The following is a 19,405-nucleotide window of genomic DNA, read 5'->3' as shown; positions in this document are numbered from 1 at the left end:
GGGGGAAAAAAAAGAAAAAAATCAACTAATCTGGAAGATTTCTCCACAGCTCCATGTGACCTTTGGCAGTGAAGACCTCATAGTACACAGATAGAGGATTGCAGCTGTGGACTGGTTGGCCCAGTGAAGTGAGGTTCTACACTCAACTTGGCAGCATTTCTGTTTGTTGGATATAACATGATAATTTTTGACCACCACATCCAATCTATTCCAATTTTTCAGGAAACTTTCCAGGCAACAGTGGGCAGAATACTATTGATTTTAATGAAAATCTGAAAACCAGAGTGGGGAAACAGAGAATACACAGAGTCCCCTGCATCTGGTTACCACACCCAGGAGCTTCAACCACCTCTGTAACTGTTTATATATCAAAGAACCTGGAATAGAAGAGCCTGGTATAGGGGAAGGAGACATGGGAAACACACACCCCTGTAATGGCGGGGGAGAGGTGGGAGGTTTACAGGAAGTCCCTGAAAAAGAAGAGGTGAATTAAAGCACACTAGGGAAATTTTAGCATGCAACAGCAGGGTCCATACTGACAGCTAGCGAGCAGGCTAGTATGAGGTAAATTTACATCTCAGCTTGCAGCACACTAACAGTTCCTTTAGACAAGTCTTCGGTGTATCTATTTGGCTTTGCATCCACACCCAGCAGTCAACTCCTGATCTCCTCTTCGATGTATGCTACAGGCTGATTTCCTTGGAGGATAATGTGCTCCAGCTGTTCTGGTCCCAGCTCAGAGTCCTAACCAGAAACTCTGGGGCTTTTTGATATGGCCATCTACCACACATTCCACATAGGAAAATTACTTACAAGTACAGTAACTGGAGTTCTTTGAGCTGCGTTGTCCATGTGCACTTTCCACTAGTGCTGACTCCTAAGCCGTGGATCACTGCAATGGAGGTGAGAGCTCAGAATCTTAAGAGAACAAAAACTGTAAAACAGCCTTGCCAAATGCAGTATCTGATTGTAAGGCTTCAGTAACAACTTAATGTGTCAAACATGTGACCAGAACCCCAACTGGCTGCTTTATATGTAATATTCAGAATATACATATTCTTCAATGACGCTGCTAAGGGAGAGAACTCAGTGTGGTAGGAAGGTTTACTTTGCCCACCTCATAAGTTCTCACACTATCAAAAGTCCACCTCTATAGTTTCTGAGATGAGATGGTTTTGACTTTCATCCTCTCTGTGATGGCGACAAAGAAATCCCGGCAAAGATCTAAAAGGGTTTGTTCCTTGCAGATAAAATGTCAGGGCATGCCTGACGTTTACAGAGTGCAGTGTAGCCTCTACTTTGGTAGCGTGAAGGTTAGGAAAAAAAATGTAGGTAGGTTAATTTGCTGGTTCAGATGAAACTCTGTGATTGCCTTTGGCAAGAACTTAGCAGGTGTCCTCAGAGACATCTTGTCTGGATAAAAGATGGTATATAAGGAGAGCCAGTCATTAAAGCTTTGATTTCTCTGACATTCAGAGAGGCAATAGCAACCAGGAATGATGTTTTTAACACCGTCAGTTTGAAGAGTAGGCTTCTCAGTGCCAAGAAAACCAAGTTACAGTCCCATGGTGGGATTTGTTCTTTAATAGGTGAGAACACCTTAGCAAGACTTTTCAAAAATCTGATCACAGCTAGATGAAAAAAATGGTATGTCTATCCACTGGAGGATGAGCAGAAATAGCCACAAGGAGAACCTGATGGAGCTAAATGACATGTTATGCTGTTTCAAGTCAAGCCAATAGTCTGACTCTAAGATCTCAGACACACAAGCTTCTTGCAGAGACAGGGACTTTTGGAGACACCAGCAGGAAGGCATCATCCATTTCACTAGGTAAGTTTGTCTTAAAGGATCTTTCCTACTGTTCACTAAGATATTCCAGACAGACAAGGAGCATGATTGCTCTACCTTTGATATGCATCCGGTGGCCAAGATGTTAGATAAAAGAACTACAGATCTGGATGTATAATCTCCGCTTCCCTTCATTCTGTGATAGCAGGTCCAGAAGCAGAGACAAGGTCCTTGGCTGGCAGGTCAACAGAATATCTGGGAACCAAACCTGCCTTGGTCACACACAGAGCTATTGATATTAGCTTGGGTGAGTCCTCTCTGATCTTGCAGAGCACTCTGGGAGCCAACAGGACCTGTGGGTAAATGTACATCAGGATTTCTGACCAAGAGATTAAGAGGATATCAAGCAGGGAGTCTGGGTTCCCCTACCCCCAGCAGAAAATCTGACACTTCTTGTTTTGTGTCACAAATATGTCTATCCACGGATAACCATAACTCAAAGAGATGTTATGCAGGATAGAGTCCTTGATCTCCCACTTGTAACTGGATGAGAAATGTTTACTCAGATTATCTGCTATGCTGTTCTGCAGACCACATAAACATACTGTTGAGAGGGAGATTTGGCATCTGATGCACGAGTTCCACAGTCTAACCACATCTCAACATAGTGGGGAAGATCTTGCCTCACCCTGTTTGTTGTTGTAGAACAAAGTGGTTGTATTATCCATTATTATTTGGACAGACTATCCTCAAATGTGATGGAGAAAGGACTCGCAAGTTCTATGCAATGCCCCAAGTTCTAGCACACGGATGTGCATCCGTGTTATTGTGTGGTCCAAAGGCCTTGTGCCTGTAGATCACCCATGCATGTTTCTCCCCTAGATCGAGGCAACTGGCACTATCATTTTGGATCAGAGAAGAGATGCAAGGGTTTGTAAGCATTCCTGGGGTCTGTTGTGACAACTGGGCCTACAAATTTACCCAGATTATGAGCTAAACTACAAAAAGTATGTAGAAGTTCTTAAGACATTACAATAATCTATAACAACAAATGTTAATGGGAAAAGGTATGAAAGGGAGTTAAAATACCTGAATCTAAAACAAAGATCATGTTGATGTGATTCAAGGACTGCATTAAAATTATGCTTGATAAAGACAGAATATTTGAAGCTGAAAATTATAGCTGACAAGCTAAAACTGGAAAGTCAGATATTAGGCCCAATTAATATTAGGCCCATTAATGATGGGCACAGCACCCTCACAGGGAGGGGCAGTATTTGAATCTAGGATACTGGACTGAGGCCATCCCAGTGGCAGCAGAATTTTAATTTTGGAAAAATAAAGCACCAACAGGCAACTAACTAAACTATACAATCATAATGATTCTATGGATAGGCTTGGCAGAATTCAATTTTTATTTTTTATAATTTCAATGGATAACATCTAGGTTTATTTTAAAATATTTTTTCAATTTTTAACAATTTACATTTTCACAGTTGTGCAAAATTATGGGTTTTAAGCATTTCTTTTTATTTGAATCTATTTAAATGTTCATAGTTACAAGAAAATATTGGAGGTGGAGGGACCAGACAATAGGGAGGCCAGATAATTATTCAATGACAGTAGATGTTGAGATTCAAAAAGTCAAAGCTTCAGCACTGTTAAAACACAAACTGTGAACAGCATGTGTCAAAATATACAAAGTAAATATCCTTATATCAAACTCTAGTAAATTCTTAAGCAGCATCTTTCTTACTTTGCATATCTGCACATTTCTGTTATTACTGATGGAAATATTTTTCAGTAGTCTGAGTGTGTACAGTGAAATTGACATTTACTGATAAAAAACTAATCTTTCCAAGCCTAGCTACAGTCACTTTTGAAAAAGGTGCTAGAAGTTCATGAACCACAGACTGCAAGCTGTTCCCTCTTGAAGCCAAGAGATAGTAAGAGGAACCGAGTGGTGGCTGTTGCACTCCACCTTTTCATGTCCTTGACACAAGCCACAGAGAACACTCAGGGCACATATGCGGTAATACAGACACTGATGGCAAAAAGACTCCGAATTTGAGCACACAGGGCACATGTGCATCATGAGTGGAATGTACTTATGGACAATCACTTGAAGGAGAAACATAACTTACTCTATCACAGATCTGTTTCATACACTGGTGGGGGGAAAGTGGCCTTAGAAAGCTAGAACAAATTTGATAACATTAAAGTGAACACTAAAGAATCCATATTTTAACAGTATCAAACCATACCAGAACACCCATTTATAGGTTATTGGTGCATGTTTTAGGCAGCTGACAGGTCACAGAACACCACAAACATCCAAAAAGAAAAGGAGTACTTGTGGCACCTTAGAGACTAACCAATTTATTTGAGCATAAGCTTTCGTGAGCTACAGCTCACTTTATCGGATGCATGCCGTGGAAACTGCAGCAGACTTTATTTATACACAGAGAATATGAACCAATACCTCCTCCCACCCCACTGTCCTGCTGGTAATAGCTTATCTAAAGTGATCATCAGGTGGGCCATTTCCAGCACAAATCCAGGTTTTCTCACCCTCCCCCTCCCCACACAAATTCACTCTCCTGCTGGTGATAGCCCATCCAAAGTGACAACTCTTTACACAATGTGCATGACAATCAAGTTGGGCTATTTCCTGCACAAATCCAGGTTCTCTCACATCCCCCCCACCCCCATACACACACAAACTCACTCTCCTGCTGGTAATAGCTCATCCAAACTGACCACTCTCCAAGTTTAAATCCAAGTTAAACCAGAACATCTGGGGGGGGGGGGGGGGGTAGGAAAAAACAAGAGGAAACAGGCTACCTTGCATAATGACTTAGCCACTCTCAGTCTCTATTTAAGCCTAAATTAATAGTATCCAATTTGCAAATGAATTCCAATTCAGCAGTTTCTCGCTGGAGTCTGGATTTGAAGTTTTTTTGTTTTAAGATAGCGACCTTCATGTCTGTGATTGCGTGACCAGAGAGATTGAAGTGTTCTCCGACTGGTTTATGAATGTTATAATTCTTGACATCTGATTTGTGTCCATTTATTCTTTTACGTAGAGACTGTCCAGTTTGACCAATGTACATGGCAGAGGGGCATTGCTGGCACATGATGGCATATATCACATTGGTGGATGTGCAGGTGAACGAGCCTCTGATAGTGTGGCTGATGTTATTAGGCCCTGTGATGGTGTCCCCTGAATAGATATGTGGGCACAATTGGCAACGGGCTTTGTTGCAAGGATAAGTTCCTGGGTTAGTGGTTCTGTTGTGTGGTATGTGGTTGTTGGTGAGTATTTGCTTCAGGTTGCGGGGCTGTCTGTAGGCAAGGACTGGCCTGTCTCCCAAGATTTGTGAGAGTTAATGGACAATCTGGGATGATTTATCATTATATTCTTTAGCACCAACAAGAGAGTCAGCCTGCTCTTCAGAGACAGTGGAATTTTCATTAAGATTGCAGTCAAATAAGCTTCTGCAATAAATGAAGTGGGGGGTAGCTCCCTTTTATGAACACCCAGCCAGCCAGTTAGCTGTAAAATCCGTCTTGGTGTCTGTTCTCTGCTTGCTTTACCTGTAAAGGGTTAACAAGCTCACAGGTAAAAGAAAAGGAGTGGGCACCTGACCAAAAAAGCAAATGAGAAGACTAGAACTTTTAAAATTGGGAAAGAAACTTTCCCTTTGTTGTTCTCTGGTCTGGAGGGACACGAAGCAGCAATGCTATAGCAGGAATGCTGTGTAAGGTTTGAACTAGGTATGAAAATTCATCTTCCATACCTAGAAGAAATTATTTGGATAGGGAATGTTTAGACAGACACAATCAGGTTTATTTTTTATTTTGGCTCGTGCATCTCCTCTGTGCTAACCCCAAATGCTTTTGTTAGCTTGTAACCTCTAAGCTGAACCCCCAAGAAAGCTATTTTGGGTGCTTAATTTTTGGAATTGCTCCTTTAAAATCTAGCAAAAACCTAAGATCCAAATGTATTTTCTTTCTTTTTGTTGTTAATAAAATTTACCTTTTTTAAGAACAGAATTGGATTTTTGGTGCCCTAAGAGGTTTGTGCATATGCTGTTGAATTAACTGGTGGCACCAGTTAATTTTCTTTGTTTTCTCTCAGCTCTTCCCTGGACGGGAGGTGAAAGGGGAGGTACCCCACAAGGAGGAATTACCAAGTGCTCCATCCTGGGTCCAAAGGGGTTTTTTTTGCGTTTAACAGCCAAGGTCAGAGAAAAGCTGTAACCTTGGGAGTTTAATACAAGCCTGGAGTGGCAAGTATTAGTTTTTTAAATCCTTGCGGGCTCCTGCTTCCTGCACTCGAGGTGCCAGAGTAGGGATTCAACCCTGACAGCTTCTCTCAAATTCTTATGGCATATATAAGGTATTTTATGACAAATTAAGTCCTTCATTATGGTGAAGTAACACTTATTTCAAGCAAAAATTTTAAAATATCCAGCTTAATGAATAGCCAACCAAATTAATTTATTAATATACTACACTGGGGTGTGAGAGACACCCTCAAGACTTTGCTTCTTAGGTCAGCTTTCTATCTTTGGTTGGAAAAAATAAAGTTTGTACCAGTCACTTGCACCTCTTAGAAAGCATCTGGTTATGGACTGATAGTATCCGCCTTTGCTGAAGCCACATGTCCACCCTTCTAATCACACATTAAGTGTATACATCTGACAAGATTATAAGGGAGAGGAAGACAAAGGAATCCAGAAAGAATGGGTATAGCAACATTCTACAAACCTCACTCAGACAGGCTCAGATTTATTGAGCCACTGCCTCAAGAGAATAGCTTCTTTATGTGTATTCTAATTGGAGTCAGGCAGGGTAAATGAAAACTGCACTATTGATGCACAGTGCATGACAAATACGTAGAGCATTATTTAAGAAACCCAGTACACTGGAACTTGATCAAAATCCTGACACACAAAATCCTGACATTCAAAATCACTAACACTGCATCACTGCTCTACGCTGTGTGTGCTCACACACAGCACTTCACAGCTATTTATTTCCCCAAAGATCATTTATTGGAGCGATGTCAGAAAAGCCTGGTAGATCCCTCATTGCAGGGATATGAAAAGTAAAGTGGGATGGCTGGATGACTGAAAGGGGGAATATAATTAACGGGGTATAGCGTCAGGATTTTGACTAATTGGAAATGTAGTTTATCAAGATTTTGACTGTCTTTTGATCCTTTCAGGATTTTGTACTTGTTTCCCCAAGCCCAAAAGCAGCGTTCCACTGTAGTCAGCACCTCCGTGAATGCCACAAGCAATCTTGTGTCATAGCTACTATGCATGGCAAGATCAATGTCAAACTCCTCTTTCCTTTGTAGTTTAAAGAAAAACTCCACTGCCACTCGTGACATGTTGGTCAGAGAAAGCAGCATATTGGTCAACAGTGCAGAATCCATTCCTGCAGACTGAAGAGGCAAAGTACACAAACAGTTGAAAGATGGCACCAAATGCAGACGGAAGCACAGGGATTGCTGGGATGCGAAGCAATGCATCACGGACATTGGGACAGGACCCAAGATGCCCTGCGACCCCCACTGCCTTCCCACAACTCTTAGTGCCAGAAGAGGAAGAGATGATCTGTGGGATAGCTGCCCAGAGTGCACCCCTCCGAATACCACGGCAAGTGTGAACAAGTTATTGTGCAGGCAGCTGACAGTGTGTTCACACAACAGCGGTTTCCCTTCAGCACTCTCTGAGCAGCGCTGCGCGATGTAACTCTGCCAGTGAAGACATACCCAGTGACTGTTACTGTAGATGTCCAAAATTGTAATAAAGACTAGAATTCAGCACATATTTGAGGTAACATAGCCATGTGTGATCCCTACAACCAAAAGACCTATACTCTCTTTTCTCAAGAGCTATTAGAAACATACAGCAGAGGTTATATTTCAAGCTAAGTGTGAGAAAGAAGTTATTAATCCAGATATCAGTAATGAAGTACTCAGATATATTAAAGGTTTTATAAACATACTGCCAACTTAATATATGCTCAACTCCTTTTAAGGAGACAGCAAAGAACATTCTCCATATCATCTGCCCTACAGGAAAAAAAACAAAAAAAAAAAACCCTCTTCTTGTAGCAGATGGGATTTTTTTGTTGTTTTTGTTTTTGTTTTTTTGGTAAGAGAATAGAAACATGCTGTAGCCAAATTACCAGTATGGTGACTGAGATTATGATGTCATAATTTTTCAGAGATATCTGGTGAAACTCCCCGCCCCCCCTCAGGCTTATTTAAAAAAAATAAATAAATAAAACACCAATGCCTGCATTAACAGGACAGTAGGCAAAACACAACAATTTTTCTTTAAACAACTTAGCAAACACCACAAATATTCAGGGAGGATCAAGTCAGGCTAGTAAATTTTTACTGCTGTGAAAAATCACAAATATTTGTAAATTATTACATAACCCTGTCAAGGAAATACTACCTGATTCAAGGCAGGACATGTCTATTGTTTACCTCCTCAGAGTTAGGAACAATGCTAACAAATAGGATTTCCAGATATTGTGGGTTCAGACATTCAAGACAGAAATGGCACAAAGTGGCTTTCAACCAGCTAGAGATTGCCTCCACAAGCTTTCTGCCATTGGAGAGGAGTTCTGTGCTGGCTATGTAAATTAAAGCTACAAGGAAGCAGCACTAACTTACACTGGAGCTGTATTATGAAATCACCTAATATCACATACTATCTTCCATTTCAAACTTGCTAGTAAGTACACCAACAAGAATCTGTGAAGGGACGGTAGCTACAGCAGACTCCTATTAGAAGAAGATTGACTACTATCACAGCTCTATTCCAACATCAGATATTTCCAGCAAGGCAAGATTCAACTTGGAAATAAATTTAGATTCATTTCAGAGCATGAAAAAAAAATTGTTACAACAATTTAGAAAACAAAGAACAGTTTTAGCAATGCTGATAAAGCAACAAAAAATATTTGATTAAACTGCACAGACAGACATCAACCCTACCTCCACTCTCCCAAATGTAATCCATTATATAAATGAGAACTTAATATGTGTTCCAAATTTCCTGGCAATCAAACCACTTTTTATATAAAATATTATACAGCATTTCCCATACCAAAAAATCCCAATGTGTTTTACAGAAGTCGCTTCAGCCACCTCTGAAAAGCTGGTATGGAAACATGGTAACCATTCTGTGGTAGTTTTGAGGAGGGTGGGGAGGAGCAAAGATTACTAACAATCGATACTTCGCCTTACGAATTTCCACTCACCTGCTCACTTTGGACCAGTAAATTCTGGGGCAGGTAATAGAAGACTAAGGTTTTCATTCTCGTAACACAAAACCACAACCTGTAGCATATTTTGGAACCAGCTCAGAATTCATAGTGTTCTATAGCTGTGTCGTGGATGCCTTATAGAGCACTGCTCCATCCTGTGTTAAACAAAAGGGGAGAATGCAGGAGACTGTGCGATGCAGAGGACAAAGAAGCTAGCAAGAGTGGATCCCCTTTCCCCACACCTTTTTTCCCCTCACAGAACAATATCCCACAAACATACACACAGTCTTTACCTTTCTTCTTCCCCACAGATGTGCACAAACGAGGACAGATGGGCCAGAGTGCACCGTCATTGGCATCGTTCAGACAGCCTAGTAGATTTTACCTGAACTAGTAAATACATGTGACAATTTTGCAAGACTGGCATAACGTGTTATGAAGTCATCCTAGCAGCTCCACAACTAAGGTTGCAGTGACTTGAACCAAGGAATAAATTCTTTAATTAAAAGATGAAAATGCATACAAGCAATTTTCCAAAGTGGCCTATTTCACAGACTTTAGACATCTGTAAATCTGTGTATAACATATCTGAGCAATATGTAGAAAATGAAAGGCTTAACAACTATTGCATTTTTTAAATTTCCACACAGTATACAGTATCTCAGGTTTCTACATAAATAATCCATATGAAAGCTAGCATACGTCTTTTCCACAAGCTTCAGTTCCTGAACTGTACACAACACAGAATTAAAAAAGAAAGGAGCCTACCAATGTATCTGTGATACAGATATGCCCAGTCATGCCCTAGCAGGTATAATACATCAGTGGTTCTCAACCAGGGGTCCACGCAGGGCTGAAGCCTGGAGACACGGGTCTGAATCCTGGAGCCCCGAGCCCTGGTGCTCCCTGTGGGTTCAGAAGCCCTGAGCACATGGGCAGAGTTGGAGACATGGAGGGCACTGCCCTGCCCCGCCCCCCCAACCGCAGCACAAGACCACTGCAGTCCCAGGGGCAGCTCCACACCTTGCCCCTCCTTCTCCCCACCCCCTGGCCAGATTGGAGGCAGGAAGATGGAGCCAGACAGTGCGGGGAAGCTGCTGCTGCTCTGGCTAGTGCCATGGAGCAGGCAGCAGCAGCATTCCCTCCTCTCCTGCTGGTGCCCCAGGTTGAAGCTGCTCCTCAGTTCCCAGATATCTTTGCTTCCACAGAGGCAGTCGGTAAGAGCCCCTGGGTGGGGAGACCCAGCCCTGTGGCTGGCAGACCCCTCCAGGAATAGGGACCACAGGGGAGTCCTCCCAGCACACTGCCCTTAATAACCCTCTCCCTACACTCTGAGCTACCCACTCCCCACACACAGCCCCTAGTACCTCCTCCTGCACCCTGTGCTACTCCCCTGCCTGCACACAGCCCCAGCTACCCCCTCCCTGCCAGCTGAACTATCCTCTGCCCTCACAGAGCCCCTAGAGACTCCCTACCTCCACGTTGAGCTATCCCCTGCCCTCACACAGCCCCTAGTGACTCCCTACCTCCACCCCTGCCCTCACACAGCCCCTAGTGACTCCCTACCTCCACGTTGAGCTATCTCCTGCCCTCACACAACCCCTAGTGACTCCCTCCCTGCACCCAAAGCTGCTTTCAAACTTTTTGAGCTAAGCCCCCCACCTTTGAATTATAATTTTTGATTGCACACCCCTCTCCAGCCCAGACAGGCTGGGTGGCCTGCTGAGGTGAGTCCGGGGGTGGAGGTGGCATTCCCTCCCTGGACCCCGCCATACAGAGGTGGCTCGAGCCCTGCTGGCCCCTGCCCTCCCCACCAAGAAAAATCAAACTATGCCTATGCCCAAGGCCCTGCCCCGAAGCTCCGCCACCCTCGCTGGGCCCTGAAGTTTTTATAGCATGTTGAGGGGGGCCTCAGAGAAAAAGGCTGAGAACCCCTGTACTACATCATGTCCAACCATTTACTCAATATTACACTGAAGAAGGTAATGTGCGGTCTCTGACAAAAGCTAAGAACTAGCCGATTGTCATGATTATTGCAAGATGTTTTTATAGAAATCAATTTTAGAGTTACATAATATATAGGATATGTATGTTCCAAATCTGTTGGGAGTGAAACCTATCACCCGAGAAGGGGAAGTCTGAGAGCAGATCCAATCAACATGAGAACAATGAATATTCTTCAACTGAGCCAGTTTATGTTTACTGTTTGGGGAAGATACAGTCTTAAGTACACTCAAAGACAAACAAACCCCAGGAGAGTTCTCAGAAGAGATGGCCCTCTGGGACTAAGAAACAATAGCTTGTGACTGTATGAGAGAGGAAAAAATGGCCCACGGCAGTGATCCATTACAAAGGAAAGATACTGAAAGCAAGAGTGACTCATGAAAAGTGGATCCCAGCTTTCAGAACTGGACAAGTGCTGATAGAACAAACCACTGAGTGACAAGTATTTTATAAGATAGGAAAATAACTTGTTAATAAATATAAGCTATAGAATGTGTTTTATGTTTTTCTTTTACCTGTAACCTTTTATTTTCAAACTCTTATCCTTTCTTTTATTTGAATCTTTATCTCAAGCTCTGTTAAATAAACTGCCATTTGGTTTTACCTGTCAAAGCACCTTGTGCTAAGGAGAGTCAAACCAGTGAACTAGGGTGCACTGTTCCCAGAGGCTGCAGACACCTGGAGTGCACTGGGGGTGTCAAGACAATAGGGAATGGAGGACTCCAGTGTAACAGAGTGGAATGTGTAAATTGCTAGCCTGCAAAGAGAAAGAGCAGGGCTCATGCAGCCTGGAGCAGAGTGCCTGCATTGCCAGTAGCTGGGGAGAGTTTCACCTGGTGGGCACAGACAGGGCTCCCTCCCACTGTGAGCAGATGGCAGCAATTCATTTGGGACACCTTAGCTAACCCTCAAATGTGTGTCAGTAGCATTGTCAACAGGATCTGCACCCAATTTATGAGCTAACCAAAGTTCACACTCAAGGCACTTACGAAGTATACTATTACACATCTCCTAAAGATTCATAAGTAATAAGGTTGGACAGGAAAGAAAAAAAGCTTGTTGTTTTCTGCTTGTTTATTTCAAGAGAGGTCAATAGAACAAAAGGCAGCACAAAATAAGCAAACAAGAAACATATGCCAAACTGATCAAAGCGCAGTTTGAGCATCTGTGCACAGAACACGGATTAACTGCAGCAGAAAAGACACATACAGGAGATGAGAATTATGCTCATGGCACAAGGTAAACAACATGTAGAGCAGTCATACCCCTCAGAAAGAAATAAGGGTGTGGGGAATGCAGGGGTACAATTCCCCTAGGAACAGTGGGGGACATAATCCTCAACAAACCAGCTGTTCAGTTGGAGTTGGCTGAACTGGTGCTGAGGAAATTGAAACAGGAACAAGAGTACCAAATGTGGAGAGCAGCAGAGAACAGGCAGTGGAGAAAATAGCCACAGAAAAATGGGCAGCAGCTGGATAGAAAAACAATTAAGAGTTGCAATCCTACTCAAAAATCTGTTACTACTAATGTATCTCTTTAGTATTAAAAACGTCACCTTACATAAAGGGAAGTGGAAGGAAACATGGCTTGAATAGTCAAGCAGTCACGAGCTCCATAACATAATTTTAAAAATAGCAGGAGGTAAACTGTTCACAAGATACTAAATGTGCCTTAGGTTTTGGTGACATCATAAGCACTGACTCATTGTGTCACCAAAACATCTTACAGTATTTATAGCCATAAGTAAATATCTGATATCGCCCTGTAACATTACCAGTTTTTCAACCTCATAGAGGGTAGTGTGATGTAACATATTAATGATAAATTATTCCATACTGTTACAGGAAAAAGGTCAAATGCAAAATACTTTAATTTACTATATTATAGCAAAAGGGTTTTCAAAAGTTCAGAAATGTTCCATTTCATCAGAAGTATACAAACTAACATTTAAGGGAACATTTTTAAATAAAAATTAATATATGTGCTACTAATAACTTATGAAATTATAAAAAATGAAAGTAGTTTAATATACTATCATTTTCATTTTTCAGTATTTATGGAGTTTACTTCTTGCATTTTCTTATAATTAGAAGTGAAACCAGACTGGTCAGTTTCACTTTCTTATCTATGTACATTAGCCCAAAGACAGGGTGTACATGGCAGATGATGCAGGGAAAGGTTTGGGGTTTTTTTAGTATTGTAACTCTACATTTTAAACAATTCCTCAAATACACTCTAACAAAAAAGTACAAACTAAAAAAAAAAAAAAAATGTCCACACACACATGCTGAGGAGCATGGGTTGTCTGTCATGTTGTTTAAGCAACTTTACAATCCATGCACTTAAGTGAATTTGTGGACGTGTTGGAGGGGGGAACAAAAACAAGACCCAAAAAAACCCTATGCTTTTGGTATGTACCCACATCCTGAGATTCATGAGGACAGCCCTCAATTTCCCAGGGGATTCTGAGTCCTTGCACAGGTTAATATATGCTCCTTGGAAATCTTACTGCGGTCATTAATCTTTACCTTCCAACCTAAAAGAAGAATTGCTCTAGTATTTTAAATTAGATTTTTCCACTGAAAAGCAGCATCGGGTCTGCAAGTCTGAAGTGAAGTGTCAACAGACCGCTTTTAAAATCAGATTGTAGTATCCCCAAAACAAAGGGAGAATTAATATTGTTAGTAATAGAATCTGCATTAAAAAAAAGATACTGGAGCTACCACCTGAACTTGGAGCTGAGAGGAAGTGCCACACTGTCAGATTCACTCAGCAACATTCAACTATAGCATTTTTCTGGCAAAGAACACTGGAGCAGAATAGTGCAACACAAGATCTCCTCTTTGAAATATAAAATTTGGAGAATCTCTCCTAAATAAGAAGCCAGAATTTTAATAAATAAATAAATAAATGATGCAGAACTCGGACAGCATAATAAAATTAACTGAAATCAAGGGCAGATTCCAAAACTAATGAAGGACACTATGGCTACAGATTGTCAACTAGAACATTGGCGGGGAGACGAGGGGGGAAGAGAGACAAGGAAGAGCCAAAAATGGAGCAGTGCAAGTTTCCCTTGAGGGAAAGTCTATTCAAACCTACTTTCTTGTATCAAAGTTCTGAACCTGGATGTGAAAGAAGATCCTATCTACTTATAAAATGCTTATCACTTTCCCATAAGGAAAGAGCCATAAAAATTTGCTATGTAAGAACCATTGTTGTAGTCATACTATATGATTAGGATAACCAACAAAATTCTGCTCGCTGCACACAGTATAAAGGAAACAGAATTGAAAGGGGCCAAACTAATATTTTTGAAATCTCAGGCCAGTGACAAAGAAGGGACTTCACTATTCTGAAATAAAAAATGTGAAGAAAAGATCAGAACACTTTTCTCTCTATCATAATTCAAGGCCACTTTTGATGGGAAATGAGAATTATTCTGGGATTTGACATCAGTGACCTGATTACTTGATACTTTCAAAGACAGTGCTTCAGGCAAGGACTTTGACACAGATGAAACTAAGGACTGAAACAGTATTCACTCCCTACAATATCAGCCTCCCCACTTTATCGACATAGGCCCTTTCTTTCTTCCATAACTGGAAAACTTGTTCTGTGTATTTTGCAACACATCATTTTTAAACAAAATGTAACCTTGTTATGTATTACTGGTGTGAATTTGTATAAATGCTTAAAGTAAGTAATTAAACTAGTGCTGGTTTGTGCCATGACCCCACACAGTAATTATTCATCACTCCCTTATTATATGCTTTGGATAGGAACTGTAGACTTGAGCTCATGCTCCCTGGCAGGTTATGGTCCTAATGGCTTAAGTATCCACTGAAGACTTAAGCTCAGGAGCATCCTTGAATGGTACAATGTTTGTAATGTACTGGGCTGTAACAATTGGTCTGGCACATCTTTAATAATGGGGTATTATTTATGATGTGTTTGAGCACCCCCCATTCCAAGAGTCTCATACAGTGCTAGAAAAAACAGTGCCTGTGCTCACTCAAGGAGACAGTCTGGTTTCAAATTGTAGCACAGAGTGAAGTTTTCTAAAGGTCAGTTACTGGAGGCTTGCCTCGTAAGAGGATGACCACAACAGCATACTCTTAGGCAGGGGTTCTCAAACTGGGGATCGGGACCCCTGGGGGATTGTGAGCTGTCAGCCCCCACCCCAAACCACACTTTGCCTGCAGCATTTATAATGGTGTTAAATATATTAAAAATGTTTTTAATTTATAAGGGGCGGGGGTCGCATTCAGACTTGCTATGTGAAAGGGGTCACCAGTACAAAAGTTTGAGAACCACTACTCTTAGGGATATGATTGTAATGAGCATTGCTAACAACACTGCTAATTTTCCTTTTCCTGTTGCCAGTGAAAAAAGGTTTTGGTAGTTGCTCCAGAAGAAGAGGTTGGTCACTACAACAAGGAGTAGCTATGGACCTGGTCTGCAAGAGGTTTAGCAACGGCAACTCACTCTGAGGCCCTGAACATTTCACAACCATAAGTAGAAAGAAAAGGGAGTACTTGTGGCACCTTAGAGACTAACCAATTTATTTGAGCATAAGCTTTCGTGAGCTACAGCTCACTTCATCGGATCCGATGAAGTGAGCTGTAGCTCACGAAAGCTTATGCTCAAATAAATTGGTTAGTCTCTAAGGTGCCACAAGTACTCCCTTTTCTTTTTGCGAATACAGACTAACACGGCTGTTACTCTGAAACCAACCATAAGTAGGTTTTCCATGCTTCTTCCCAAGCCCTGATCAGAGATCCATCAGTCTTTACCACAGGAAACAAATAGTAGCAGGATATCGTAAGCCACTGGAGATTGTTTCCATGATTACCAGGCGGCAGAGTACTTGGGCTAGGTATCAGGGCATGTAGATGCTCCCATGCCCTTCCATTTTACCATTCCTCTGCTGTGCTGCTTTTAGGAGATATCCAGGGTCAATAAAGTTGCAGCCACCTGGCCAGAAAATATCATTGGTCTCTTTCCTCATTAGCCCCTGCCATCCGCAATAAGAATTTCGAACATGATGGTAACACTTGTTAGCAACTCCAGTTAGGAATGTTGACCAATCTGTCTTAAAAAACATTTTTTTACCTACACAAATTGGTAAAGAAATGGATCCTGATTAGTTCTGATGCATCAGATAGTTATTGTTTTATTAAAAATATTAGATTTATATTAGTTTTTTACTCCCATTCATATTCTAACCAAAAAGTTTATGTGTTGCACATACATATCCTATCAGTTGACAGTGGTCCGGTCCATGTAAAATAGACTGGTGTGGGGGGACAAGCCTCACCTGAAACCTTCTCTGTTGGGATCACTATTTTCCTGTCAGATTTTACCCTACAACAAAGAATGATTCATGCACAGCTGCTGACAGATAAAATTCTCCATCAGCATCTGCATTTTTACCTCCAACAGGACCATCTTCCCACCTTCTCCAATCCCTGCATCAAGTATTTAAAAAACCTAGGAAATTAATATGCAAAAAAATTTACCTGTGAAGTACTTAAGGTTGCTCAACATGCTCAACACAAATCCACAAAGGAAACAAAAAGTTAACCCACGTAATGGTAAATAACTCTTCCACCTACAAGCACACAAATTACTATTACTACTACCACAACTACTAAACTTTAACTCTGCCTCTCTAGGAGTGCCAGCCTTCCACCACTCATCCGAAAATAACCCTTTATCAAATTATCCACTCCCTACAAAATCAACTACTAGTGTTGGGGGGAAATAATCTGGTCCAGTGGTATATGCAGAAGGGTGAAAAGGGGGGGGAGGGGGGGAGAGTTAAGTTGCACTGCCTGGACTCCCCTCCAGTATACAGAAATTGTGGTAATGGTAAGGTGTGCGCTTGTAGATTGAAGAGTTATTTACCATTAGGTGACTTACCTTTTCATATCCTTGATTTTGTAGGTCATATGCTGTATGAGTAGAAAGCCCAACTTCTGCTTTATAAATTTGTGTATTTATTATATTTTCAGGAGCTAATCTACAATCATTGCCCTCCCGCAACTTTATTGCAACACAATGGATATTGACAATTTATTTGTTGCAGAATGGTCTTTATTTACTAACAGTAGACTAATTTTTATGAGCAAGTCTTACAACAGGAATTTTTCATCTTTTCTTGGATTGCACTGACTTTGACCTTTTGATTTAAAAAATGAAAAAGCTGTGGATACTATTTATAACCCTGATTTCTAGAAGTTTGCATCATGCTTCCTGTATTTTTGGATGCCTACTCAAACACCAAAAATGTGGCTTCTTCAGGATTTCCTTCCACAATTTTTTTTTTTTTTTTACGCCAAGCAAGAAGATTGATTACAGTGATGCAACTGAAATATCTCCAGGGACAGAAAAACAAAGCCTAAAACGAGGGGAAAGAAAGTGAATGAGAGGAAATGGGAGACTCAGTCCTAGATCTATTACAGGAGAGAATTATTAGAGGCATTCGCCAGTTAAAAGAGCTGCAAATTCACCATATTAGAGAACCATTACAAAATTGAGGAGAGTTAAGAATGGTCACAAATATTAAAAAGCCACAGAGCATAAAACTCTATAAAAGAAATATAAAACTGTTGCATAAGTGAAAAATACATTTAATCCTTATAATAAAAAGATTGTGCTAAAAATACTCAGATCAGATTTTCTTTCAAAGGCACTCAAAGCAACAAGTAAGTTATCTCAACATGATGCTCCACAGAGATTCAAGGTGGAGTAAGAGAACTCCAGACAGTGACCGAAAGTGAACTTAGGCTTTAATTCCTTTTGTTAATATTGGACAGAGTCTTTTTGGTAAAACAGAAGACAGACATTGGACAAGCAGCTAAAATTTGAGTTAAAAGAATTAAGATTGAGCTTTTTGAAGTTTAATGGTCCTTAGTATTGGGGAAGTATTTTTATAAAAAAGGAATCTGAAAATAAATCAAATTATAGTCCAAAAGAGGGAAAAATTCTCTCAGATTGAGGAACTCAAGAAAATACATTTAAACACAAGTGACTGAAGGCACATTATGTGAACTTAAAAAAAACCCACCCAGAACAAGCAAAGGGCTATCAACAACAATCAAAATATGGAAGGTCACTCATCACATTCATGTAAGTGTTCAGTCAATGGGAGCAGGGGCTGCTGCATAACTGCTACCCTAAAACTGTGAAAAAAATAATTTTCCTCCATGGCATTCAGATATAAAGGAAGCATACGTAATGGTCTCTGGTAGAGACTGGACAGGTTAATTAGGGTCAAATATAAACCAACACCATACCATCCCTAACCTGCAGCCCTAAGAGAATGCAAAAGTAAGATATACAAAACTTTTTTTTTTCTTGAGTCTTAAAGACAGTATCTATGGTTGGCATTTTTAATGCAGCCCACTTCAGTAGCATTTAGAGGTCCTATTCACAAGTTTTAAAGTATCACCGTCATCCGAAAGAAAACTAATCTCTGTCACTCATACCACTTTCTTCAGTGAAATGTTCTTGCTTGGTCTCCTTGACGGACCACATCAGCTATTCTGACAGGTTTCAGAGTAACAGCCGTGTTAGTCTGTATTCGCAAAAAGAAAAGGAGTACTTGTGGCACCTTAGAGACTAACCAATTTATTTGAGCATGAGCTTTCGTGAGCTACAGCTCACTTCATTGGATACATACCGTGGAAACTGCAGAAGACATTATATACACACAGAGACCATGAAACAATACCTCCTCCCGCCCCACTGTCCTGCTGGTAATAGCTTATCTAAAGTGACCATCAAGTTGGGCCATTTCCAGCACAAATCCAGGTTTTCTCACCCTCCCCCCCCCCACACACACACACAAACTCACTCTCCTGCTGGTAATAGCTCATCCAAAGTGACCACTCTCCCTACAACGTGCATGGTAATCAAGGTGGGCCATTTCCAGAACAAATCCAGGCTCTCTCACCCCCCCCCCCCCCCGGGGGACACACACACACACACACACTCACTCCCCTGCTGGCAATAGCTCATCCAAACTGACCACTCTCCAAGTTTAAATCTAAGTTTAACCAGAACGTCGGGCGGGGGGGGGTAGGAAAAAACAAGGGGAAATAGGCTACCTTGCATAATGACTTAGCCACTCCCAGTCTCTATTTAAGCCTAAATTAATAGTATCCAATTTGCAAATGAATTCCAATTCAGCAGTTTCTCGCTGGAGTCTGGATTGATAGAGCCAGAAGAGTTCCCAGAAGTCACCTACTACAGAACAGGCCTAACAAAGAAAATAACAACGCCACTAGCCGTCACCTTCAGCCCCCAACT

At 41.2% G+C, this 19,405-nt stretch overlaps 1 protein-coding gene across 6 annotated transcripts in view; it reads right to left on the bottom strand.

Moving 5' to 3' along the window:
* Positions 1-19,405, bottom strand: part of TTBK2 (tau tubulin kinase 2) — a 210,336-nt gene that overhangs the window by 178,131 nt on the left and 12,800 nt on the right. For 2 of the 6 annotated variants that reach the window (XM_078853327.1, XM_078853328.1), the window contains exons 1-2: positions 1,907-2,507; positions 814-892 (exon numbers count right to left, since the gene is read on the bottom strand). The exons of 3 other annotated variants lie outside the window; for them this stretch is intronic. The gene's annotated coding sequence lies outside the window, so the exon portion shown is untranslated. Of the gene's footprint in view, positions 1-813; positions 1,581-1,906; positions 2,508-19,405 lie in introns of those variants that run through there. One more of the 6 variants, XM_078853329.1, reaches the window with a different exon arrangement.

This window comes from Lepidochelys kempii, chromosome 6 (genome assembly GCF_965140285.1).
Source record: "Lepidochelys kempii isolate rLepKem1 chromosome 6, rLepKem1.hap1, whole genome shotgun sequence".
Classification (NCBI taxonomy): Eukaryota; Metazoa; Chordata; order Testudines; family Cheloniidae; genus Lepidochelys; species Lepidochelys kempii.
This window is presented reverse-complemented; position numbering and strand designations above follow the sequence as displayed.